General features: G+C 54.0%; 2 protein-coding genes across 4 annotated transcripts in view; both read left to right on the forward strand.

The window, feature by feature from the left end:
• Positions 1 to 27709, forward strand: part of LOC137486713 (acid-sensing ion channel 2) — a 429682-nt gene that overhangs the window by 324567 nt on the left and 77406 nt on the right. The gene's annotated exons all lie outside the window — the stretch shown is intronic.
• FTSJ3 (FtsJ RNA 2'-O-methyltransferase 3) overlaps positions 1 to 27709 on the forward strand; it is a 295974-nt gene that overhangs the window by 133490 nt on the left and 134775 nt on the right. The window lies entirely within an intron of this gene.

Below are 27709 nucleotides of genomic sequence, written 5' to 3' on the forward strand. Positions count from 1 at the left end.
TGGGGATGGTGGCTGGGGATGATGGCCAGGGTGGGCACGATGATCCTGCAGACTCTGCAGTGCTGATTATGAGACAACAGCCCATATAACCAGGAACTGTCCAATCACTCCAGAGGCCAGGATTAAAAGACACAATTCCATCAGTGAGACTCTCAGCTGTGAAGCTAAGAGGGAGGACTGGACTGTGTTCCAGAAGCCATGTATAAGGGGCACTGTGAGTGAGCTGTATTAGCCTGATTTGATGTTTGTGAAGGGGAACAAGGCACTGGTGGCTGATGTGACAGTGAGATATGAGCACAGCAACTCCTCATTAAGGGATGCTGCTGCAGAGAAGGCCAAGCAATATCAGAGTGGTATTTCTTCCACAGATTCCAGATCTTACAAACACACCCTCTGGGGGAAGAACCTTCCTTTCCCACATCCATCGCTCATCCATCCTGTATCCATCCCATATCCATCCTACATCCATCCCGCATCCATCCCGCATCCATCCCGCATCCATCCCACATCCATCCCATATCCATCCCACATCCACCTCACACCCATCCCATACACATCCCACATCCATCCCATATCCATCCTTTATCCATCCCTCATCAATCCCATGCCCATCCCACACCCATCCCATGTCCATCCCATGTCCATCCGACATCCATCCCATGCCCATCCCACATCCATCCCATGTCCACCCCACATCCATCCCATGCCCACCCCACATCCCTCCCCGTCCCCTGCAGGTTCTGCCCCAGGGCCCAGTTGTTTTAGGGCCGGACTGACCAATCCTTTCCCCTCAGTCCGGGGCCATCCCTAGGGCCAGTCCCTGTCCCACTCCCCATTCCCTGCAGCTGCAGGGGGCTGCAGGAGCTGGAATTCCCTGTCCCGGCGTTTCTGTGGCCCCTCGGAGCTCCGAGAGGATTGGAATCCTTCTGTTCCCTCCCCACATGTCGCAGCCCCGGCTCGCACGTGCGGCGGCCGTGACCTCGCTGCTCCCGGCTCTCCGGGGAAAGCAGCTGGGAGGAAAGGTCAGCCCAGGGTGGCATCGCTCAGAGCTGTGGCCAGGGCAGGCAGAATGCTTTCCCAGAGTCCCAAAGCTGACGGAGCGGGAGCCGGGTTTAGGATTCTTTCCCAGAGTCCCAAAGCTGCTGGAGTGGGAGCGGGGTTTAGGATTCATTCCTGGAGTCCCAAAGCTGCTGGAGTGGGAGCGGGGTTTAGGATTCATTCCTGGAATCCCAAAGCTGCTGGAGCAGGAACAGGGTTTAGGATTCATTCCTGGAATCCCAAAGCTGCTGGAGCAGGAACGGGATTTAGGATTCTTTCCTGGAGTCCCAAAGCTGCTGGAGTGGGAGCGGAGTTTAGGATTCATTCCTAGAGTCCCAAAGCTGCCGGAGTGGGAGCGGGGTTTAGGATTCATTCCCAGAGTCCCAAAGCTGCCAAAGTGGGCAGCAAAGAGTGGGAGGGGATTCCATGACACAGAGCTGCAGTGGAGGGGTCAGAGTGGGAAGGGCAGGACCTCTCTCCTCGGGATCCCTCTGGGATACCTCTGGATAACATTGGGAAACCTCAGGGACACCCCTGAGACCCCCCTGGGACCCTTCAGGCTGATGGGGGGGCCGCCCGAGCAGGGACAGGGCCGGGATTCCAGCCTCCCCCTGGCCGGGGTCTCCCAGCGCCGCAGGAGCTGTGCAGGGAGGGGAGCAGGTCCTGCTGCTGTGCAGGAGCTGCAGGAAAGCTGGGCCAGCTTTGGTCATCTCTAGGACCCAGAGCAGGACCAGCCCCGGGAGCTGCAAGGAGCAGAGGAACAGCAGTGGATTCATCCCCAAAAACCTCTGTCATTCCACCTCTGGAATTCTGTCAGCTCTGTCCATCCCTGCCTGCTGGAGCCATGGTGGGACAGGACCTCCTGTTTCTCCCTTTTCTTCTGTCCTGAGCTCCTGACTCTCAGCATTGTGCAGAGGTCACCTCAAAGCTTTTTCAAAGCTCAGAAATGAACAGGAATCAGAGGTTTGTTCATATTTATTCCCACCTGAGGGTGGTTCTGTAATGTTTGGCCGCTGCCCAGGGCAGAGGAGCTGATTTCTGGTGTTCTCAGTGGGATAATCCCAGAATCCCAGATGAGGCTGGAAGGGCCCCAGAAGGCTCCGGAAGGCCCACGCTGGGATCTGGTGTTTGGCTCCACCACACCTGGATTGTTTGCAGATGTCTGGGGCCGGGGGGGTTTATCCCTAACTGAGCATTCCTCACCTCCTCATTAAACAATCTTCCCATTCCCTGCTCCTCCCAAGCTCCCAGCTGTGGGGGAGCTCCAGTTTTCCCTGGAGATGCTTTGCCCTTTGCAAAAAGCAGCTTCACTGCTGCTATTCAAAACCAACCTTGTTTCTGCTTTCCAAGGACCCTTTTCCCCTTGACTGCCCCCCTCCCTTTCCCTCTCCCCCTGTTCCATGTAGGGACACTCAACCTGTCCCTGGTCCCTGGAAACTCAGAGCCCAGGGGTTCTGTCCTGCTGAGGCCGGCCCAGAACTCCCCACTGTCACCCCTCGGTCGGATTCCAGCAGGGAATCCTGTCCCTTGGGAGAGAGGAGGGTGTGGGATGGAGACACCTCAGAGTGATTCCATGTTTCCCTCCACACGGCAGCAGCAATGGGATCCAGCGTTTGGGATGGACCCCCACGGGATCCAGCAGCATTTTCCAGGCATTGGAAAGGCTCTGGAGAGGCCCATGGTGTCTGAAGGTCTCCACGGGGTGCTCAGAGCCACGGGTTGGGTTGAACTTCCAGGTCTTTTCCCACCAAAATGATCCAAAGCTTCTCTGTCTCAGAGCAGTGTTGTGTGTTCAAATACACCCTGAAAATTCCCATTCCTGCCCCTTTGGAGGCATTCCATTTTTCCAGGAGCTCAGCTCTCCCTGAAGGAACTGCTGGTGCAACTCCTGCCTGATGCTGGGACAAACAACTCCTCCTGCGAGGAACAGCCTCTCCTGATGGGATTCTGACAGGATTCCTCAGGCCCCCTTCCCAAATGGAATGGGGTCAGGGCCCTGGAGCATGGGCTGAGTTCAGCTGCCCCTCAGCAACCTCCAGAAATTCCATTTCCTGCAAAGGCCCTGAGCTAAACCTTTCCTGTAAATGCTCTGCATTTATTGATGGATAAATCATGGATTAGGGATGGGGAGGATGAGCTGAATGTGCACCTGGGGGAATCCCTGCAGAAGGGAACTCCCCCCTGCTGCACTCCCTTTACTCCCAGGGCCGAGGGAAGGGGTAAGGGGAGCCCAGGGAAGATTTGGGCTCCAGTGATAAAGTGGTGCCTTCTCCTTTCAGCCCTCAGGGTGCGGTGAAGGATATGGTGATATATTGTGAATAGACAGAAATTCCCAAGGAAATATCCCTTTTCCTTCTTTTTCTTAAATTGAGTTTAAAAAGTCTGACTTCAGCCATCAGAGGAGCAGGGGAGTGCCAGCAGCTCACTCTGCACTTCCAGCAGGAAACTGAGGCTGATCCTTCCCTGCTGGAGTCAGGGCTCGCTCCAGCTGCACCCCAATTACCAGGAGCCAAAACCTCCCTGATTTTTTCCACCACTGACTTCATTTCCCACCTTTATTCCGGGGTTGTGTCCAGCTCCTGTCCCTGGAGCTTTGTCTGTCCTAAGTGGGAATTTCCCCAAAGATTCCCATGTTTTTGCAGGGCTTTAATATGGCAGAAAAAATGTGAAGGACAAAGGACAAGGGGGAACATCCCTGAACTGAAGGAGGGAAGGCTTGGATGGGAAATTGGGAAGGAATTCCTCCCTGGGAGGGTGGGGAGGCCCTGGAATACAATTTCCAGAGCAGCTGTGGTGCCCCTGGATCCCTGGCAGTGTCCAAGGAAGGTTGGACAGGGCCTGGAGCAGCCTGGGGCAGTGGGAGGTGTCCCTGCCATGGCAGGAGTGGCACTGGATGGACCTTAAAGTCCTTCCAACCCAACCCATTCTCGGATTCTGGAGTAATTAAAGAATCTCAAGCTCAACAAATTGGCTCCTCTTCTGACCAATTGCACCCCTAGTTCCAGGCTGGAAACGCTCCAGGATGAGCCATGGAGACCCTGCCTGCTGGGGAAAGGCAGTGGAACAGGTTTTGGGGTGTTCAAATTCCTTTGTCAGAAGAGCTGTAGAATGGAATTCCGAAATGGATCCATGACCAGAGAAAGCAAATCCAACTGATGTGAGGAATTCATTTTTTCAGGAACTTCCATGCCTGCTTCTCCCCCTCCTGGTGTGGGAAATGCCCCGGCTCTGCCTCCCAGGACACCCAGAAGCACTCAGAGCCTGGGGTTGATTTTTATTGCAGGAGATGTTTCCTTTGGGGTTGTGCATGCAGGGAGCAGCAGCTGCAGCTTCCCCTGCTGCTTTTACAGGGAAAAGCCATTTCTGCAGGACTCTGGCCCCCTGTCCCTCCTCCCTGTGTCCGTGGCCTGTGGATGTGTTCCCTCCACATCAGAGGCACCTCGGAATCTCCATTTATTATTAATTTGTTTGTGTTTCTGGCAGTAAAGGCCATCCAGAGCAATTCCTTCCCTCCTCCTCCTCCTCCTCCTCCTCTTCCTCCTCCTCCTCCTCCCCCTCCTCCTCCCCCTCCTCCTCCTCCTCCTCCTCCTTCTCCTTCTCCTTCTCCTTCTCCTTCTCCTTCTCCTTCTCCTTCTCCTTCTCCTTCTCCTTCTCCTTCTCCTTCTCCTTCTCCTTCTCCTTCTCCTCCTCCTCCTCCTTCTCCTTTTCCTCCTCCTCCTCTTCCTCTCCCTCCCTGGGCTGTGTCACCCCCTCCCTGCAGGCTCTGCTCCCAGGGGTGCTTTGGGAATTGATTTTCTTTATGGATCAGAGAGAGCTTGGAGGGAAAGCAGGAATTCTTCCTGTGAGCCTGGGGGAGATTCCCTTCTCCTGGGTCATTCCTCAGAGGTCTTGGTGCTCGTTGGGCAGTCAGGAACCCTCCCTGAGGTGTGGGATTCCCTCCTGGATGTCCAGGGAATATTTCAGAGCCAGCCTGGCCTCCAGCCCCTGAAGGTCCTGGGTATGGCAGGGCAGGGATTTAGGACAAAGAAACCCAAAACATTGGATTTCAGCAGATTGTGCTGCCCCAGAGGAGCTCACAGGGGAAGCTCAGAATGCCCAGACTGAGACAATCCCATGAGAGAACCTCCAAATGCTTCCCTTGCTCTTGGAACCATGGCTGAAAGAGCACTGCCACTGCTGGGACACCAAGCAGAGCCCAGGGGCCTGGCAGGAGCACTGACTGCCCTGAAGGTGCAGCAAAGCAAACTCCAGGGGACAACATTGTCCCAGGAGGGCTGGAGATGGTCCTTGGCACTGGGCAGACCATGCCAGAGGATTTGGCTCTCTGGGGAACTGCCAGCTGCTCACAGGGCACATTTTGGAATGTCTGTGTGTCCCTGAGGGTGAGAACGGCCCTGGCAGGGACCCAGGCAGCTCAGATTCCTCAAAAGCAGGAGGGCAGGAAGAGGAAAAGGTGATTCCTGTGCCCTTGTGCTGCAGCTGGAACTTCAGCCTCGGGACAGCTTGGGTGGAATCCTTGTTTAACTCAGACCACCCAAGAGTTACAAACAGCAACTGCTGTGACCATCCAGGTGTCACACTTTGTCCCTTCTCTTGGCCTCAGACCTCATCCCTTCCTCCTGGAGAGCTCCTGCAAGGAGTATCTCAGAGACAAACTGGGGATCAAGGGCCCACAAAGGCATTTTCCTGCATTCTCCCAGCACAGCCTCCAGCCTTTCTCCTGCAAACCAGTCTGGAAGCAACCCCCAGAGACAGAATCCCCTTGAAGGACCTGACAGACACGGAAAAATCAAAGCCATGCTGTTCCTTGCATGACTGAGAGGAGGAACCTTCTCCCAGCTTGTTCCTTCTTGGAGATCTGAATGCTCTGAGAGGGTTAAATCTTGGATTTACAAGTAGCCACATCTGCATCCTGGATTTATTTCTGAGGGTTATTTTTAGCCCAGGCTCCCAGCCTGGAAGATTCCCATCACAGAAAGGAGCTGTGGAAGGCCCATTCTGGGGAATGAGGACAGCCAGGCTCTGCCAGCCCTGCTCCCTAATTGGCTCCGTGTTGAAAGGGATTTATTATTTCTGGCTTGGGAATTGTAGCTAGAGCCTCTGCCTGAGTCAAAGTCACCCCCACAGCCCAGGCACAACCCAGGGACGGGCACAGACATGGGCACAGAGCTCTAGGGGCTGCCAAAGCCACCAAGGGAACAGTAGGGATGAGGAGAGAGGGCTGGGACAGGACTTGGAGTGGGAGGACTGGGATGGTAAAACCTGAGCTGGTCCTCAGGAAGGGAAGCTCCAAAACCTTTCCTGAGACTGGGAAAATCCCCCCAACCCAGCTGCAGGGGAAGGCTCAGAACCCTGCAATGGGTGAGGTTGGGAGGGAGCTGAAAGCTCCAAATCTGAGACTCTGAAATCCCCATGACCCAGCCTCAGCCTGGGTCTCAATGTCACCCAAAGTGTCCCTGGGTCTCCATGTCACCCAAAGTGTCCCTGGGTCTCCATGTCACCCAAAGTGTCCCTGGGTCTCAGTGTCACCCTGCTTCACCCCAGGGTTTAATGTCATCCAACGCCACCCTAGGTTTTGTTGCAAAGGTTGTGGGACCTGATTTGATCCCAAGTGAGGAGGGTTGGGAAGATTAAACCCTTGGAAAACTGATACAGGGAACAGCACAGGGACAAGGTCTGCCTGTCCCTGTGTCACTAGAAGTGCCTCCCCTGGCTCTGCTCATCCAGAGGCTGCTGCTCCTGGGGAACATCTCCAGCCCTGCCTTGGCCAAGGCCATGCCAGGCAGGACCTGGACTGCCCTTGGCCTCAGTGACACAGCCCCAGTGACAGCCCCAGTGACAGAGACCCTGTGATACTGACCCTGTGACACAGCCCCAGTGACACAGCCCCAGTGACACAGCCCCAGTGACAGCCCCAGTGACAGAGACCCTGTGATACTGACCCTGTGACACAGCCCCAGTGACACAGCCCCAGAGACAGCCCCAGTGACAGCCCCAGTGACACAGCCCCAGTGACAGCCCCAGTGACAGAGACCCTGTGATACTGACCCTGTGACACAGCCCCAGTGACAGCCCCAGTGACAGCCCCAGTGACACATCCCCAGTGACACATCCCCAGTGACACATCCCCAGTGACACAGCCCCAGTGACAGCCCCAGTGACACAGCCCCAGTGACAGTCCCAATGACACAGACCCTGTGATACTGACCCTGTGACACAGCCCCAGTGACACAGCCCCAGTGACAGCCCCAGTGACAGCCCCAGTGACAGCCCCAGTGACACAGCCCCAGTGACACAGCCCCAGTGACACAGCCCCAGTGACAGCCCCAGTGACACATCCCCAGTGACACATCCCCAGTGACACATCCCCAGTGACACAGCCCCAGTGACACAGCCCCAGTGACAGCCCCAGTGACACAGCCCCAGTGACACAGCCCCAGTGACAGCCCCAGTGACACAGCCCCAGTGACACATCCCCAGTGACACATCCCCAGTGACACATCCCCAGTGACACAGCCCCAGTGACAGCCCCAGTGACAGCCCCAGTGACACAGCCCCAGTGACAGTCCCAATGACACAGACCCTGTGATACTGACCCTGTGACACAGCCCCAGTGACACAGCCCCAGTGACAGCCCCAGTGACACAGCCCCAGTGACAGTCCCAATGACACAGACCCTGTGATACTGACCCTGTGACACAGCCCCAGTGACAGCCCCAGTGACACAGCCCCAGTGACAGCCCCAGAGACAGCCCCAGTGACAGCCCCAGTGACAGCCCCAGTGACACATCCCCAGTGACACAGCCCCAGTGACACAGCCCCAGTGACAGCCCCAGTGACAGCCCCAGTGACAGCCCCAGTGACAGCCCCAGTGACACAGTCCCAGTGACAGCCCCAGTGATAGCCCCAGTGACACAGCCCCAGTGACACATCCCCAGTGACACAGCCCCAGTGACACAGCCCCAGTGACAGCCCCAGTGACACAGTCCCAGTGACAGCCCCAGTGATAGCCCCAGTGACAGCCCCAGTGACACAGCCCCAGTGACACAGCCCCAGAGACAGCCCCAGTGACAGCCCCAGTGACAGAGACCCTGTGATACTGACCCTGTGACACAGCCCCAGTGACAGCCCCATTGACAGCCCCAGTGACACAGCCCCAGTGACACATCCCCAGTGACACAGCCCCAGTGACAGCCCCAGTGACATAGCCCCAGTGACACATCCCCAGTGACACAGCCCCAGTGACACAGCCCCAGTGACAGCCCCAGTGACACAGACCCTGTGATACTGACCCTGTGACACAGCCCCAGTGACACAGCCCCAGTGACAGCCCCAGTGACATAGCCCCAGTAACACATCCCCAGTGACACAGCCCCAGTGACAGCCCCAGTGACACAGCCCCAGTGACACATCCCCAGTGACACATCCCCACTGACACAACCCCAGTGACACATCCCCAGTGACACACCCCCAGTGACACATCCCCAGTGACACAGCCCCAGTGACAGCCCCAGTGACACAGCCCCAGTGACACAGCCCCAGTGACACAGCCCCAGTGACAGCCCCAGTGACACAGCCCCAGTGACACAGCCCCAGTGACAGCCCCAGTGACACATAGCCCCAGTGACACATCCCCAGTGACACAGCCCCAGTGACACAGCCCCAGTGACAGCCCCAGTGACACAGACCCTGTGATACTGACCCTGTGACACAGCCCCAGTGACACAGCCCCAGTGACAGCCCCAGTGACATAGCCCCAGTAACACATCCCCAGTGACACAGCCCCAGTGACAGCCCCAGTGACACAGCCCCAGTGACACATCCCCAGTGACACATCCCCACTGACACAACCCCAGTGACACATCCCCAGTGACACACCCCCAGTGACACATCCCCAGTGACACAGCCCCAGTGACAGCCCCAGTGACACAGCCCCAGTGACACAGCCCCAGTGACACAGCCCCAGTGACAGCCCCAGTGACACAGCCCCAGTGACACAGCCCCAGTGACAGCCCCAGTGACACATAGCCCCAGTGACACAGCCCCAGAGACACAGCCCCAGTGACAGCCCCAGTGACACAGCCCCAGTGACACAGACCCTGTGATACTGACCCTGTGACACAGCCCCACTGACACAGCCCCAGTGACACAGCCCCAGTGACAGCCCCAGTGACACCGTGTCCCTGTGTCCGTGGACACGCACACCCCACGTCTCCATGTCGTGAGGTCCCATGGACCTCCCACCCGTTTGTCACCGTGTCTTTCACGCCCCTTAGCTGGGGGTGACTGGGCAGCCCCGGCCGGTTGTAGACAGGGAATGATTTCGGCTCCTGGGCTCGGGCTTGCTCTGCGGCTGCTCCCTGATTTCATGGGAAGCAGTCTCGGCCTCCTTGCTCTGTGGGTTCCCCATGCCCTCCCCATGAGACATTAATTTTGAAGAATTAAGCATTTTAGGAAAGTTCAGATGACAGTTAAATTAGATGTTGCTGAGTTAGTAGTAGATAGATAGGCTTTGTTCACAGTTAACAGTAGCTGGATCTGAGATAAGATATCCAGGATCTAGTAACTCATTGCTTGTCAACTTTATGTTTGGGTAGCTGTGCTTATCATGAAAACAAGAATGTGATAAACAGATTTCAGGGACACGAAAACAGTTTCAGACTTCCCATACTTGAGGAATCCATTGAACACAGGAAAACTACAATGATGCATTTGTCACATATGCATTGAAAAGGTAGAAAGTTCAGAATGAGGAAGACTTATTTTACTTCCTCATTTTGGAGACCCCTCTCCAAAATGGACCCTCGACTCATTTCAGGGAACAAAACTACGCATGCTTAATAGCCTTTTTGCCGATTAGCAGAAGAAGCAGAGGAAGTGACAGGGATATGAATATGCATTCATATTTTGTGTATTCAAGACTTCCGTAAATAAAAGGGCTTTGTAATGCCTGTGATTTTTGCAGTGCGCTTTAGGGAGTTTTCCCAGGTGCTGCCTGGCCGTTGTAATAAACACACACTTTCTAACTTTAACCTGTTAGAGGGTTTTTTGTCCATCTCAGTTGGATATCGATATGAGATCGATATTCATATTTTAGTACATCACCCCCTGCAGCACACACACTCGCTCCCAGCGGCTCTCACCTGCAATCTGGGAGGGGCTGGGCCAGGCCAGGCGCAGCACTGACCCCGGGCTGGCTCTGGCACACCCTGGGCACAGCCCCATCCCCAGTCCTGACCCAGCCCCGCCGATGCTGGGGTGTTCTCCAGCCTTTCTGGCTCCTCCACAGGCAGAGTAGGGTGGATCCCAGCGGGACCTGCTGAGGAAAACGGAGTGTCCCCGTTCCTGTAGCATTTCCTGGGACGAGGCCGCTCCTCAGGGGTTTGAAGCTGAGCTTTGTGTCCCCCTCGGTCACAGCCCATCACAGCTTCCAGGGGTGCTGAGGAAACCTCGGCACAGCCAATGCTCCAAGGGGCACAGAGAGGATTTCAGGGAACAGGAGGAAACTCCTGCAGGTGATCCAGGTCTGTCACTCCTGATGGATTTATAGCTCCCAGGAAACACAATTCCCTCAGGATTTGTTCCTGAGGCATCGCCACAATCCAGCCTTTCCCTGGAGCAGGATTGAGAGGGAAGAGCTCAGATTCCAGTGTGCTCCCAAGGCTCCTCCAGGCACAGTCCTGCTGCCCCTGTGGCCCTCAGGCTGTGGGGACACGGATGTCCCCTTCCAAACAAAGGGGTTTCCTTCCAGCAGACACAAATCCAGCTTTGGGATAAGAGGAATTCTCGGGGCACTCCTGATCCTGAGCTCACCCTGAGCAAGGGCCATGGGAGAGCAGCAAAAACCCCAAATCAGGGGAAAAACCCAACCAAAATTCAGTATGGCTTTGGAAAAATCTCATTTCTCCCTTTGCCAAAGCCTCGTCTTTCCCTCAATCCTCTTGTGTTCCTGCTTAATCTGTAAATAAATCAATATCATTTAAGCCTTGGGCATTCCATGGTTTTCTATTTCATATTTTATATTTTATTTAATTTTTTTAGATTTTGTATTTATTAGCGCCCAGAGCTGCCTCACTGTTTCTTTGGTACCTCTGTCCAAACCTGGCTGTGGGAGCTGTGTTATGTCTGTCCCTGCACATCCAGAACTCAGGACTCTCCTATTCCCAGCTTGGAGCCTCCATCCTATGGGAAATGTGGGAACCCAGCTCCAGCACTGGCTTTTGTGGGCATTTGGAAGAACCCAGGTACAACAGCCCAGCCCTGAGAGCAGAATTTGCACCATTTCTCTGGTACAGACATTCCAAAGGGAGGTGTGAACCCCTTGGAGCAGAAGTTTTGCAGGATGTGACATATTCCAGCAGCATTTTCTGTGAACTCCTCACCACTCTTTGTTCCAAACACACTGAAACACCTGGAGGGGGGGAACAAAGCAGGTTGGAGCTCTGGAAAAATCCAATATTTCACCCAGTTGACAGACAGCTTTGGAAAAAATCAGGTGAAATTATTTTGAAAGGAATTTGCAGTGCCTGTAAATTCCTGGTTGGACTCAGAGGAACCAGAGCCATCCAGGTTTTTGCCTGACATTTGGAAAAGGCCAAAACATTCTCATAAAAGCATGGCCATTTCCTTTGGGATGTGGAATTGGGTATGGGGAGGTCACTGGGCTTCCTGAAATCCCTCCAGCTTGGCCTGGAGCATGGGGGACTCTGGGGGGCCAGTCCCAAAGGCCACCAATCCATCAGTGTCCACGGGGAGCCACCTCCTCCAGTGACACCTCCAGCAAAGGGCCCTGGCTCAGGGAAAGGGCTGAGATCTGGATTTTTGGGGAAAAGCCTGGGATTGACACGGGTTTGGTGAAATCCTTTCCTGAGGGAAGGCTCAGCCAAAGGTGAGACACTGAAGGAGCAAAAATCCAGCCTGAAAGTTTTGGAGCTCTGGCAAACAGGGATTCCAGAAATCCCTTATCCGGGAATATTGGCAAGAACAGCTGACCAGGAATGGAAAAGCTTCTCATGGAGCCTTGGGGAATATTCCCACCCCCAGGCTACAGATCCATCAAATGTTGGGGTTTTCTCCCCCTGACATCTCAGGGCCAGCTGCTCTTCCAACATCATCTCACAATCATGGAATGTGTCAGGTTGGAAGGGGCCTTAAGGATCACCCACTGCCACCCACGGGCAGGGACACCTCCCACTGTCCCAGGTGCTCCAAGCCCCAATGTCCAGCCTGGCCTTGGGCACTGCCAGGGATCCAGGGGCAGCCACAGCTGCTCTGGGAATTCCACCCCAGCCCCTCCCCACCCTCCCAGGCAAGGATTCCCTCCCAGCATCCCATCCAGCCCTGCCCTCTGGCAGTGGGATCCATCCCCTGTGTCCTGTCCCTCCAGCCCTTACAAAAGCTCCTCTCCAGAGACTTTCCATGGCTGTTTCTGCCACAGCAGCACCGAGCCACAAAACCTGTGATTAAAAGCAAAACAACCCTGGTGTTAAAGGAGTCTGGACTCCCTGGTAATTAATTTAAGATTAATGGGAACAACTGAGTTAAAATCTGGTGACGATAATTAGCAAGCGAATTACAACAAAGGAGAAGGCGACAACTAAAAGTAATTACAGTGTACAGACACTGAATCCTGCACTGCCTGGAAAATCCCCAGGAAAACCCCCGTGGGCAGTGGGAGAACAGCACTGCCTGGAGCTGGGGGAGCAGCACAGGCACCGCAGCCTGGAGTGCCACTGAAACCCTGCTGGAGCCCTGGGAGCTCCACTGGGATCCTGCTCCTGCTGGTAAAAACAAACCTGAGCAGGGCTCCTGTGCAGAGCTAAAGAAAACCAGGAGAATTTCCTGGAAGCTTGTCTTGGTTTGAACAGACAGGTGTCTGCTGAGGGAGGCATGAGTCTCCCCTGAAATGGAAAATGCAAACCCCCTCCCTCTGAATTATTATAATTTTGGAATTAAGGGGGTCTCAGGCAAAGATATAGGAATAGGAATAACAATTCTTTAATAGGAAACATAAAAATACAAATGCAATAGTACAAAAAAAGAAAACAAACACTACCAGGGTCAGAGCAGGCCCTGGCAGCCTGTGGGTCAGGGAGGTGGCAGCAGTCCCATCCCATGGTGGCTCAGCCCTCCTGCAGTGCCAGCTGTGCTTCTGCTGGAGCAGGGATCCTGCACAAGGGTGGAGTTTTCCTCTGAAGCTCCAGGGCTGCTGGAGATGGGCCTGGGCTCTCTCTGGGAATGCAGTGGGAAAGAAAGCTGCTCCTCTGGCAATGCAGTGGGGAAGAAAGCTGCTCCTCTGGGAATGCAGTGGGGAAGAAAGCTGCTCCTCTGGGAATGCAGTGGGCAAAGGCTGCTGTGGTGTTCCCAAGGTCAGATTGTATCCAGGTAGGAATGCTTGGCTCCTCCCCTGGGCAGAGCATCTCCCCATGGGATGATGGAATTTTCTCAGCCATGCAGGGACACTCACTGGCCATGAACAGCAGAGATCTCCTGGAGGGAGGATTGGCTGTGGGAGAGATAAAGAAAACTGCCCAGAGAGCAGCAGAGAGCTGCCCCAGCTCTGACAGATGGCAATGGAATACACACCCCAGACACATCTTGTAACCCAGGACAAAGCTGCCACATGAATGCTTTGGGTACAGGGAATAGGAGGTTGGCTTTGGGTCTCCATCCATCCCTTCCACTCCTCAGCTCTTGGGAGTTCTGGTGTAGTTTTGTTCAGATTTCACTCCGATTTCAGGAGTACTGCCTGCCCCAGTTGGGTACAGCCACAGCTCAGGGAAAGAGGATTTGCTGCCTTGGCTCTGCTTTTTCTCAAGGTTTGTTCTCAGGGCCAGGGTGTTTGTTAGAGGGGGAAGACCCAGACAGTTCTTGTTGAGATCAGGAAGTCCTGTTGGTGTCCTAAGGGGACTCTGCTTTCTAATACCCAAAACTGGGCCAGGGAGTTTCTCTCTGCCTCATTTCAGTGTCACTTTTCTCCTCAGTTTTTCCTACAGCTCTCACAGGGGTTGTGTCCAACATTTCACAACAACAAGGAAATTCCCTATAACAAGGTGACATCCTTGTCCTTGTGAGGAGGGAGGGAACAAAGGAACGACCGGAGCTGTGCCAGGGGGATTTGGGATGGATCTCAGGGAAAGGTTCTTCCCCTAGAGGTGCTGGCACTGCCCAGGCTCCCCAGGGAATGGTCCCAGCCCCGAGGCTGCCAGAGCCCCAGGAGCGTTTGGACAGCGCTGCCAGGGATGCCCAGGGTGGGATTTTGGGGGATTGGGCAGGGTCAGGGTCTGGACTGGATGTTCCTGGGGGTCCCTTCCAGCTCAGGATATTCCAGGATTCTGTGTAGTGGGTAATGGGAGATGAGAAAATCATGGAATCCTGGAATGGTTTGGGTTGGAGGGACCTTAAAGCCCACCCAGTGCCACCCTGCCATGGGCAGGGACACCTCCCACTGTCCCAGGGTGCCCCAACCCCAGTGTCCAGCCTGGCCTTGGGAACTGCCAGGGATCCTTGGACACTGTCGAGGCAGCCACAGCTTTTCTGAGAAGCTTTTCCAAGGTTGCCAAAAGATGCCCTTGATCTTGGGAAAAGGATTTGGGATCAATCTCCATGGATCAGGATGGTGCTGAGTGTCTGGGAAGGGAGGAGCTGCCTGGGAAGTGCCTGACAAGGATGGTTCCAGAGGGTGCTGTGGGATCTGGGCTGTCAGGAGCTGATTCCTCCTCTCTGGGGGTGATCCCTGAGCTCCATCTGAGGGGTGCCTGTTCCTGCTGGGTCCCCTCGGGATCGGTTCCGAGGGGTGGGAGCAGGAGTGGTGGATGGAGAGCTGGGATAAGCCTCCCACACCCAGTCCAGTGAGCTATCCCCCTGAAATGTCACTGTCACTTCCCAAGCCTGACCTGAGACCATCAGCAAATCCCATTCCCCAGCCCAGCACTGCTGGAGCAGGATTTGGGATGGCTTCTGGAACTCCCTGCTGGATTTTAGCTTGGCAGACCCTGCCCAGGGGCTTTGTGTGGCTGGATTTACCCAATACTGTCAGATTTTGGTCAATCCAGACAGAATTAAATGCACCCCACTCCAGAGCCCCCATCCCATCCCATCCCATCCCATCCCATCCCATCCCATCCCATCCCATCCCATCCCATCCCAGAGCTCTTCTCCTGGGCCAGGCTGGGATGAGATGCTGGCTCCTGGAAGCCCAGGAGTGTCTGGTCCCACATCCAGGTGTGCCTGCTCTCACCTTCACCTCTCCACCCCATTTCTCCTCCTCAGCCCAAATCCTGACAGAGGGACCCCCCCAAACCTCCCCCAAGCTCCCCCACCCCAAAGGCCCCAGGCTCTGCAGGCCTGGGCATTGGAAAACCCTCCAGAAACACAGAATCTCCACAGTCAAAGTGAGATTTGGCAATGAAATTACAGCCCCTGCCAACTGAGGATGTTTGGATTTAGCTTTTCCACTAAAAAAGTAATTTATCCAACTGAAGTGGCTGTAGGGAAGGGCTGGAGCTGACAGCTCCCCCTCCCCAGCAGCTGCTGCAGGGAGAGCAGAGGCAGCTCTGCAGCTCACAGGTGCTTCAGTGCCCCATTCCCCATTTCCAGAGCAGCAAGTTCCATCTGAAGGATGGAATTTTATCAGTTCTATTTCATTTAAATGGACTCAGTGACTGCTCAGGGAGGAAAAAAAGGTGAAATTTCAACACAGAAATAAAACACAGCAACATTATCAAAATGTGGGGTTGCGGTCGGTGGGAGCTGAGCTGGCTTTTGGGCTCAGTTTTATCTAAAACAGCTCAGCTTGGATGAACTTTAGCAAATACCAGCAGCCTGGGAATGTTTTTAATAAGGCCCAGAAATGCTGATGTCCCGGTTTTGGGCAAATTTGGGAGAAAACCTCCAGAAGGAGCCCCCAGACAGCAAACCCCCACAGCTCCTCCTCCCCCACCTGGTTCGGGAAGAATGTCCTTGGAGAGAAGTGGAAAAAACCTGTTTATTTAACAGACAGAAACACTCCCCGACACATAAACAACACCACCAGATGACAAAACTCTTTCAGCGCTCTGAAGAGATGACAAACTCAGAAAGTCTCTCCTGGCAGTGCTCGCCCAGTTCTCGGTCTCCGGCGCTGGGGATGGCTGCTGCAGGTCACAAAATGCAGCCCCTCGGTGTTTCTTGGTGTTTTCCAGGTCCCGGTCCGGAGCAGGTTCAGATGATATTCAGGAAAGGGAAAGGAAAACAGTCCAGGGGAAAAATCGGACTGCCTAGCTAAACTACCTAATAAGCAAAAGCAAAAGCAGGAGCGAGAGCAAAGCGAAGCCAGCCAGCAAGCCCTAACCTCTCCTGGACACTGACCATGGGGGAGGTGAGCTGGCTGATAACGAGACAAAACAAACCTTCACTTTCAGAGCCAGTCCTGAAGGCACAGGACATGACATCAAATATAAACGGAACACACAAGCACCATAACATCACCCTAGGGCAGCTGAATTCAAGCACTGAGCGCTGAATCAAAGCCATCTCCATGGAGTGGCCTGGGCTGGGGCCGCTGTGTTGTTTTGTCACTGCCTTCTCCCAGGGATGTTCTCACTGGGACACTGGGAAGTTCCCCTGCTCATGGCAGCCGTGGCACTGGATCCTTAAAGCCCCTTCCCACCCAAACCAGGCTGGGATCCCATGGTTTGTAACCCTAAGGAACTGCAAGGTCCCAAGGAATTGGAGACATCCCAGCACTGATTTCCAGCCCCAAAGCTGCACAAGCCCTCATGGAGAACTATTCCAGCTGTCCCAGGTAAAGCTTTCTGCGCCACTTTCCCCTCAGCTTGGCTCCAAGATCAGTTTGGAATTCTTCCTTCCATTTCCAAGGTCAGCAGCAGGTGTTGCCGTTATCCCCAGCAGCACTTCTGCACCCGGAGTGGCCGAGGGAAATAAATCAGAGTTCCTGACGGTTTGTCCTGTGCGATTATTCCAGGAACAGCTCCCCAGGGAGTCAGTGCACAATGGGATCTCAAAGACAAAAGGAACCCCATTGTCATGGAAAACACCCCAGGGAGGAGGGGATTGAGGGGATTTCAGTGTCCACGTGGAACTGTTCCATCCCAGCGCCTTCCCACCCATCCCAGAGCTGTGGCAGACCCACGGTGTCCCCAGTCCCAAGGGAAAAATGTGAAAAATGGGAAGGCAGGAGATGCTGCACGGATATTTGGGAGTAGCCACAGGGAAAAGAAACGGTCCTGCTTTTAGTGGGAGGATTGAAGGGGAGTTCTGGAGCGTGATCCATGACCTGGCAGATTTCCAGCTCTGATTCCCACTTATCTGGAGCTTCCTGACTCCCATCAGCTCCTGGCACCAGGGAATTGATGGTGGCAAAGGGAAGAAGGAAGATGGGAACATGTTCATTCCCAGGTTTTACAGCTGATTCAGGAACATGGGGGGCAAATCCTCCCTTCATTCCCAGATTTTACAGCTAGTACAGGAACATGGGGGGCAAATCCTCCCTTCATTCCCAGATTTTACAGCTAGTACAGGAACATGGGGGGCAAATCCTCCCTTCATTCCCAGATTTTACAGCAGGGCAAGGGAACAAATCCTTCCTTAGAGCATTTTGTTCCCAAAAGGAAGGACTAAATTAAAAAAAAAAAAAAAAAAAAAAAAAAAAAAAAAAAGCACATGGAGAAGTTGCTAAAACCCTCAAATTCCTGCAGGAGGGAACAGCCCAAAAGCAGGGAGCAGGAAGGGTTTGATGGGAGCTTTTCCAGTCAAGCTTTCTCAATTCTCCAGGGAGCTTTTACACCTCCAGGGAAATTGTTTTAAAATATCAACTCCAGAGAGGAAATAGCCTTGGGAAGGGAAAACTCTTGGAGAAAATTGTGGAGAATCATCCAGCCCATTACCCACAGCTCAGGGAAGCTCCATGTGCTCATCCAGCCACATCCAAGGGCTGGAAAAGGAGGAGAGAGGAATTCTGAATATAAGTGTATCCAATATTCTGGGGGGAAATACAGAGAGGAAACAAAAGAGACCAGGAAATGTCATCCTTGTGCCTCTTACACCTGGAGCAAACCCCTTTTCCTCAGAGGGGGAAGAGAATGGATTCAAGCATCTCCAGGAACACTCAGGATATTCCTTTAGGGAATGTCTCTCCAGGAAAACAAATCCTGACAAGATCTTTGTGCCAAGGCAGAGCCAGTCCAAACATCCCTCCTGGAAGGAGGAACCTCTTCCTGCTGCAGTTTCGTTCCTCCAGGGCTTTTTCCACCCAGGAGCTCCCTTCCTTTTACCTTCTCATGGGATTCTGTTAAAGAAAAAAACAGGGATTTGGAATAATAAAAAAATTCCTTGTCAGCCATCAGAGGAGCCAAAGGCTGGAGAATACAGGGAGGCATTAAAGGAAAGGGTAAAAAAAGGCAGATTTTGGTGTGGTAGTGGGAGGGAAATCCTCCCTGGGAGAGGGGGAAGGGTTATTCCCTTGGTGGCCCGGGGTCCCTGGCAGTGCCCAAGGCCAGGCTGGACAGGGCTGGGAGCAGCCTGGGATAGTGGAAGGTGTCCCTGCCCATGCCAGGGGTGGCACTGGGTGGGCTTTAGGGTCCCTTCCCACCCAAACCATTCCATGATTCCATGAAAGTCCTGAAGACTGCAACGGGAGAGGGAACAGCTCCCAGGGGCTGGGTCCTGGCAGGAGAGAGGCCAGGACTGACCTGAGCCAGGTCCTGAATGTTGTCCCAGCCTGGGCCTGGAATCCTGCTGCTGTACCTGGGGAAACTGAGGTACTCTGAGGGGTCATTTCCCATCTTTTCCCAGTGTCCTTTCCCTGTGTCCCAGGGCCAGATCCAACCGGGATTGAGCAGAGGCCCTCCTGTGAGCCCAGGGGCCTTGGGGGTGATCCCAATTCCCCCCAGGCTGGATGGACTGAGAATGGGAATGTCCTGCTGCTCCTCCAGGTGCCATCCCAGTATCACTGAGGCTGGAAAAGGTCACCCAGTCCAACCTTGGACCAAATCCCACCATTCCCACTAAAAACTCATCCCTGCTTGGGCCTGCTGGGTGCACGGGATGGGGGCCAGGAATCCCCAGAGCTCCTCAGGAAGGGCGGGAGGGCCTTTGCCAGAGGCACCTGGAGGATCACAGGAATCAGCCAGGCTGGAAAAGCCCTCGGAGCCCACACCAGGTGCAATCCTGGTCCCTGCTGATGCTGGTTATCAAGGAATGGTCTGTACAGGGAATTCTGGCCAGATACAAACCTGGAAAATTCCCTGGCTGTGCCAGCTCAGCCCCTGCTCTCCTCCCTGCACAGCTCCAGTGGCATTCCAAGGCTATTGAGAGCCAAATCCTGCTTCTCATCCCTGAAAAAACAGCCTGAAACTGCCCTGAATCCAAGAAAACCCCAGATTTCCTCTGCTGGCAGCAGGAGCAGAATCCAGCCCGAAACATTCCAAGTTTCCTGGTGTTGTTTGTGGATTTTTATAAAAATCAATGTCATTTACAATTACATAACTGCAAAAAAGCAGCTGAAAAACTTCAGGATGGAGCTTCTATTTTATCCAACCTTTTCTCCATTAATCTTCCCACACAACTGCTGTCACCATTAGGCTGCCAAAGGAAAATTCTTTGGATCCTTTCAGTTCGGCAGCTCCGCAGGTGGCACTTACCTGCCTCTGCTTCCAGCCTGTCCTGCTTCCCCAGATCCCTGTGGATCCCCCTGTGCCTGAGGTAACAGGATATCAGTGGGACAGACCTTCAGCACCCACCCTGTGGCCTCCAACCCTGGAAATCCACAGGAAGGAGGTAAAAATTCCCAAATTCTCTCGCAGCAGCCACTGGTGCGTGGAGAGTTTGTAGCCACCTGGGATTCCCACCCTGGGAATTGCCTGAATGAGCCCTGCTGGAATCACTGGCAGCATTCCCACGGAATCTGCAAGGAACTGGAGCAGCTTTGGGGCTGTCAGATTTGATCCTTTGAAGGGATTTTTTACAGGAATTAAAGCTTTTTTTGATGGAGAGGGGGAGGTTTTGCCGTGAGCAGAAAGGGGCTGCTTCCCTCGGGAGGAGCACTGAATTCTCCCCCATTTCTGCAAAGTCTGCGAGTTCGCAGGGATCAGGGTCAGGTCAGGACTGTTTGTGCTTCCAGCCTCATCCCCCAGGTGCTCCGGGGATTTTTACAGTAATAGCATTAATTGATTTCCTCCAAGGTGACCCTGGTGCTCGGCCGGAGCCTCGGGAGCAGAGCAGGGACAGTGGCACGGGGACCTTCCCAAAGCTCGGGGCCCCTCCTGTCCCCAGAGCCCCCAGCTCCGGGTGCCACCTCTGGAACCATCTCCATCCCTGCTGCTCCACCCCTGGCCGTGTCCCAGACCAGGCTGGATGGGTTGGAGCAGCCTGGGACAGTGGGAGGTGTCCCCGGGCTGGGAACAGGATGGGCTTTAAGGTCCCTCCCAACCCAAACCATTCCAGATTCCATCATTCCCCACACGGGGCCAATCACTCCAATCCCTACATGGGAATTTTTGCAGCAGCAAATTTCCCTGCAATTCCTGTGCCACAAATCCAAGGGTTTGGGAATGGGGAGGTTTCAGTGGCAGCTCTGGGGGCTGACCCAGGGACTGCTCCAGGGCTGTTCAATCCCAAAAATTCCAGCCCAAACTTCCAAGGTTTGGGCTCCAGACTGGCCCAGGAGTTCCTTATTTGTTTTCCAGCAGATTCAGGGAACAAAGGAACTTCCCAACATGGTCCTGGTGCTGTGGGATCAGAGGCTGATGCGGAGGTGACCCTTCCCTTTTATCCTTCAGGATTTGAAACCTCATTTTTCCACTTCCCTCCTGCTGCCGTAAGACCAGGGATGTGGCAGCCTCTTGGATTGGAAACATCTCCAGGTTTGAGGAGAAAGGGCTTTTCCCCTTTTTCCCACCTTGCTGCCAAGAGAGCCTTCAAATCCTTGGAATGACAAGGAACAAACCTTAACTTAAGGAATTGCTCCCTGAACTTGGTTTAAAAGCCAAACTCCCTGAAAGAGAGAACTTTCCATCCTCTCCAGCATCCAAACACGGAGCAGTTTTCCTCTGGATTTGCCCAGTCCAGTGAACTTCATGGGTGGGAAAAGGGTTCAGCAAGGGGGGAATTAGCAGGGAATTGTTTCTCCAGGCACAGGGCGGGACATGGAGCATTCAGCACTGCCCTCCCGGGTGTCCCAGGGTGAGCCACGGGCTGCTGTGCTGGCCCTGTCCCCTGGGAAGCTCCAGCCTCCTCTGCTCCAGGTGCTGTTCCTCTTGGGAGTGTGAGGTTTGAGGTCAGGGGAGGTGCAGAGGAGCCTCCAGCCCACTCAAGGCTTATTCCCATGGGGTATCCAGAATCATCCCCCCAAGACAGGGAGACTGGGAATTCCCTCCCACATTTCCCACTGTCACATCTCACTGCCAGATCCAGAGGTGATGTCCAATCCTAAATCAAAGAGCAGGTCCTGCCTAATCCTAAAGGAAGGTGCAGAAGGTGCCTAAATCCCAAAGGAAATTGTCGGTGATGCCTAATCCCAAATAAAAGTGTAAGTGATGCCTAATCCCAAATGAAGGTGATGCCCAATCCCATATAAAGGTGTAGGAGGTGCCCAATCCCATATGGATCAGCTCCCATCCACATCTCAGGACCAAAGCCTTGAACAAGCCAGCTCTGAACAGTAAAATGAGCTCAGGAAGTTTTTCCTTCCCAAGATTCCTTATTAATTAAAGCAAAACATCTCCAGTGGTGCCAGCCATGGAGCAGGAAAAGCCTTGGGGTGTGGCTGAACTCCCAAGGGAAGCAGGAGAGCATTGCCCCTCCCTGCAGCCCCTCAGCAGCCAAAACAGGAGCTCCCCCAGCCAGGAGCTGCCAGCAAATTCCAGCCCTTCAGGAACTGGGGAAAAAGGAAAAGGAAAATAAATAGGAGCAGAAAACACCCAGGCTCTGAAGTTCAGAGTTTCAGGGAAAAAAATGGAATAATCTGTGTGTCTAAGAGGCAGAAAACAGATAAAATTCAATATTCAATATTCAATATTCAATATTCAATATTCAATATTCAATACTCAATATTCAATATTCAATATTCAATACTCAAATCTTCTTTGTCCTCCTGAAGATGGATTCATTTCCCAGCCTCTGAATGTGTCCCATGGATCCCCCTTCCCTGCACATTTCAGGGCTCCTTTCAAAGCTGTTCTTTTACCTTTTCCTCTCGGGCTGCCTGGATCCAGGATCATTCTAGCAGGGCCAGGGAAGGGGAGAAGTGCCCCAAAAGCTCAGGGATGGGGCACCAATCACCTCACCTGGCTGTGTCCCTTCACTGTCCCACGGGATGGAGGGACAGGACACAGGGAATGGCAGGGCTGGATGGGATGTTGGAAGGGAATTCCTCCCTGGGAGGGTGGGGAGGGGCTGGGATGGAATTTCCAGAGCAGCTGTGGCTGCCCCTGGATCCCTGGCAGTGCCCAAGGCCAGGCTGGACAGTGCTTGGAGCAGCCTGGGACAGTGGGATGTGTCCCTGCCACGGCAGGGGTGGCACTCGAGGGGATTTAAGATCCCAAACCAACCCAAACCGTTCCATGACCTGTTTTAACCTCTGGACAGAATTTTGGGGACCCAGGGATGGAGGGAGCTGCTGGCCAGCCCTGGGGCCACCAAAATCCACAGAGAGCATGGGGGCAGAGCTGAGCTGGGCATTGGCAGGTCCAGGGTGCCCCATTCCTGATGGCAATGAAGGAATTTGAAAGGAAGAGGCCATAAGAACTTCGCTGTTTAATTTGCTCCAAAGAAATCCTGTTCAATCCATCCTTCCCAAATCCAGAGGTGTTTTCATTTGTTTCATCTCCTCCCCTCACTTCTTTGGCAGTGAAATGGAAAATGGGGGGGAAAAGGGGGAGATAATTGGGAGGATGCCAGCTGCGAGCTTAAAATAGACCCAAATCCTTCCTCTTCCCTACCTGCAGAAGGAAAAGAAGGGGATATTTAAATATCTATCTCTATAAACACATTTATTTATGGATTAGCCTTTTATTCCTTTAAGGAAGGCCAGGAATAATGGCTCTGCTAGAAAATGCCAATTAAAGCAGACCCCGCTAATTAAAGGCCATGTGACAGCCCTGTCACGTGTGGCACAGGACAGGACCTCCTATCCACAGCTGATTCCCAAATTAAACCCCTGGATCAGCAACATGTCCCCTCCAAAAACTGGGAGGAAGGAGGATTAAACCCTTTGGGATGTGCAGGGATGAGGATCCCCCACGGGCAGGGTCCGCAGCCCAGCCAAGATGTGGCTCCTGAAATCTTCCCAACTGATCCTTCTGTGCAAGCCTGGAACATCCCACTTCATCTCCCTTCCCCACGCTGGGATTCCCAGTGTAATTCCCACAGGAGCAGCCACACCTCGGCTCACTTGGGCATTTGTTTGATCTCTCCCAGGTTTTTTCTTTTAAACACACACAAGGCCCTGGAAACGAGACATCCAAAGTCTCCCTTTTTTTTTTTTTTTTTTTTTTTTTTTTTTTTTTTTTGTTTTGTTTTGGAGCAGGGTTATGAAATCCAAACGTTTTTACTCCTCTGGTGCTGCTGGGGTGAAGCAGCAGATGCAGAAATCCTGGCATTATCTATGTGCTCCCAATATTTTGGTATGGATGGAATATTTCATCTCCCTGCAGAAATCCTGGCATTATTTATGTGCTCCCAATATTTTGGTACAGATGGAATATTTCACCTCCCTGCATTCAAAACAAACAGCCCCAAACCCCTGCAGCCCTCAAAATTCTCTCAATTCCTTGGGAGAATTTCCCAGCTGGAAGCCCAAGCATTTATTTAATTTATTTGCATGAAAAATGAAACAAACCCAAGGGAAACAGCAACAGCCCCCTTTGGATGTTTCTGGGGGCTCCCCACAGCTCTGCTGCCCTGGGTCGCTCTGGGTGGGATCTCACATTCTGTGGGATCTGAGGCAGCAGGGCTGGAATTAGGGCCGAGTGGTGGCTTCCATGGAAACCCCAATTTCCAAGTGTTCTGTGCCTTTCTGGTTCCACGGTGGCTCCAGCAGGAAATGTTTCTGCAGGGCTTGGGCAGAGCAGGGAATTTTTCTGGAAGGTTTGGGGCTTGCAGAACACATTTAAGGCTCATTTTGCCCTGACACCCTGGGCTGTGGGGTCACACCCGTCCCCAGGGGCTGTGGGGTCACACCCGTCCCCAGGGGCTGTGGGGTCACACCTGTCCCCAGGGGCTGTGGGGTCACACCCGTCCCCAGGGGCTGTGGGGTCACACCTGTCCCCAGGGATTGTGGGGTCACACCTGTCCCCAGGGGCTGTGGGGTCACACCCGTCCCCAGGGGCTGTGGGGTCACACCTGTCCCCAGGGATTGTGGGGTCACACCCGTCCCCAGGGATTGTGGGGTCACACCCGTCCCCAGGGGCTGTGGGGTCACACCTGTCCCCAGGGATTGTGGGGTCACACCCGTCCCCAGGGGCTGTGGGGTCACACCCGTCCCCAGGGGCTGTGGGGTCACACCCGTCCCCAGGGGCTGTGGGGTCACACCTGTCCCCAGGGATTGTGGGGTCACACCCGTCCCCAGGGGCTGTGGGGTCACACCCGTCCCCAGGGGCTGTGGGGTCACACCTGTCCCCAGGGATTGTGGGGTCACACCCGTCCCCAGGGATTGTGGGGTCACACCCGTCCCCAGGGGCTCCTTGGGTCCCAAAGCCCGGCTCAGCCCAGGCAGGGTTCTGTGGGATGGGCAATCCAGCTGTGCCCAGCTGTGCCCAGTGGTGCCAGGCTCTGCTCCTGCCCCTGGATATGTTTCTGTGCTGGAAAAGGGATCCCATTCCCAGCCCAATGGGACCTGAGCCCCCTGCCTGGGGACAAGGGGCCTTTCAGGGAATCCTGGAATGGCTGGGGTTGGGAGGGACCTTAAAGCCCACCCAGTTCCAAGCCCTGGGACACTTCCCACTGTCCCAGGCTGCTCCAAGCCCAAGGTCCAGCCTGGCCTGGGACACTGCCAGGGATCCAGGGGCAGCCACAGCCTCTGCAGGAATTCCAGGGCCTCCCCACCCTCCCAGGGAAGAATTGTTTCCCAAAATCCAAGTCCCATCCTGCCCCATTTGACCCCAGCCCTGTAATTTCTCCCCCTGCTTCTGGTCCCTAAAAGCTCAGCAGAGCAAAGGATGTCCCAGAGCTCCTCCATGGCTGGGGCCAATCCCAGTGGACAAAACCAGGGATAAATCTGCTGCCCACTCACCCAGCAGGAACAGCTCAGGAGAGCAAGGGAATAAATCCCATCAATTCCCTGGGATGCTCCAGTGGGCACAGGAGGGGAGCGTGGCCAGGGGAGGGGCTCCAGTCACCCTGTGAGTCTGGAGAGAGGAGTTTGGAGTGGGATCCTCCCTCCCTTTGCTCCTTTCCAGGATAAATACTAATACTGATACCAATATTAATACTAATACCAATACTAATACTAATACTGATACTACCCAGCAGAACAAAGTTTTATGATTTCCTTTCCAGGGGATTTCAAGCTTTTCTTTAATCCTTTTCGTCTTCACCTAGGTCGATGTTTGAGGTGAAAATGAAGTTTCAAAAGAAGCCAAAGGTTTTGTTTGGAACAACTTCCAAATAGTTGTCTTCCCGTCCCCTTTCAGGGGCACACAGGGGATGTTTTGGGGAGGGAATGGTGGAATTCCCCCACAATAATTCACTGAATTTGTCAAGTATCCCAAACTACGGAATCCCAAATCCATTTTCCTCCCAGCTCAAGGGATAATTTTCAAACGACTTGTTGGTTAATTAGCAGTATTTCTGGATCAGCCCTATTATTTCTTATTTGACTTAATTAGGTCCAATCAGCTTTTAAGCTGCTGTGGCTGCCTGAGGAATTACCCAGGGCTCGGATGCAGGGAATGAGCTGCTTTCCCAAATCACTGAAAACATGGAGAGAATTTGCAAAGGCTAGGGTGATGTCCCACCAGGTGATACCTTGGAATTTTATTGTCAGGTTTGGTTTGGCTTTGACTTTGGTTTTCATGGGGAACCTTTTGGATTCCAGCTCCAGTTGGCCTTGGCCATCCCACTGCCCTTTGCCATCAGCTGTTGCCAGCTAATTAAGAAAAATTGCTTCCCTCTAAAAATTCAAGGAGATACGAGTGGATCATTGGAATGGATTTAAGGAAAAAGCTGCTTCCCATGCAAACCTACTGCTCTTTCCTTCACAAGCCCCTTTTGCCAGGGTGCACCTGCCCCCCCCAAAAAAAAAAAAGTGAAAAACCTTTTGGAGAAGAGAAAGAGCTGAAAGCGAGACCAGTGCTGGGCTGGGCTTTCCCCCCACGGAACGCGGCCCGGCCCGGCTGTGCCACAGGGCTGGGATGAGCGTGGAGAGGGAGGGAACTCGGGACGATGTTTATAGTCGGGCACCTTTTATTTCCTTGGGTTTGTGGCAATAAATCATGGATAAAACAGCCCCGGGCCACCTGGTGGGGAAGCACTTGGGATGCTGATTATCCTGAGAGGGAGCCAAGGGGAAAAACTCCCAGTGCTTTCAACAGGCGGCAGGGAAAAAGGAGCCGGGATCCCCTGGGGAAACGGCAGCAGAGGCTCCCAGAGCTGCAAGAGATGCCGCTGGAATGGATTCGGGAACTGCTGGCCTCTTCCCACTCGCTTCCGAAAGGTCACGGCCGGTGCTGGGGTGTTGGGAAGGATTTGCTGCTCACGAGCAGTGCTAAAAAATGGGAAAATGCTCCCGAGCTCGGGAAAAACCACCCGAGCTGTGTGAGGGCACCTGGCTGAGCTCACGCAATGTTTGTGCTGCTGCCACCGCCCCCACCCTGCAGGGCACAGGCTCAGCCTCCCTGTCCCGTTTCCCCCCGTGTCTCCGATTTTGGGCTGGCTGCCCCCCAGGCCGGGGCTGCTGCACCTTCGCAGCTTTGCCACAATAAAAAAAGCAGCTGGCCGAGAGATGCTGGAGAGAACCAGGCTGTAACGACTCCATCTATTGGGTAAAAATATACGGCTCCAAATGCACAGGGAAAATTAATTCCGTGGGAAAAAAAAAAAAAAATATATATATATATATATATATATCAGAGGGGATTCGGAGCAGTTACCGGCACTTACAGCTTAATTGGACACAATTAGAGGAATGTTTCTCGGTTCTGTTTGAAAGCAAAATGAAGGTAACGGCAGCCGCTCGCAGAGATCCGAGCTCAGCAATCCCGAGGAGATGCCAATCCACATGCCGAGTTATTCCCGTCGCACAGGCTGTTAAGGGAAAGGGGCTTTTTCGGTGTCCGATCAGGGCAGGAGGAGCCCCTGACCCCAGAGGGCTCCGCAGGCTCGGGGTGAGGGGCACAGGGGCAGCGAGGGGCGGGGGCGATGCTTCCCGGAACGCGTTTCTCCCTTTCCCATTCGTTCCATGGGAGCCGAGGCGCGGGGAGCAGCTTCGCCACGGAGAGCAGAGAGCCCGGAGCCTCCTCCAAAGCCATCCCCCCTCCCCAGAAAGCAGCGGCCGCACGGAGCCCGCTGCGAGCCTCGCCTCCGTTACCCCCGGCTTTTCTTGATATTATGTTCTCCCCCGGGGCTGCTGAAAAGCAGAAAAACAAACTCCTGCCGGAGGAGGGAGGAGGCAGCGGGGGGGCCGGGGCCGGCGGCAGCCGGGGGATAACGGGGGGCGGAGGAGGAGGAGGAGGAG

Source organism: Anomalospiza imberbis, chromosome 22 (genome assembly GCF_031753505.1).
Source record: "Anomalospiza imberbis isolate Cuckoo-Finch-1a 21T00152 chromosome 22, ASM3175350v1, whole genome shotgun sequence".
NCBI classification, from domain to species: Eukaryota; Metazoa; Chordata; class Aves; order Passeriformes; family Viduidae; genus Anomalospiza; species Anomalospiza imberbis.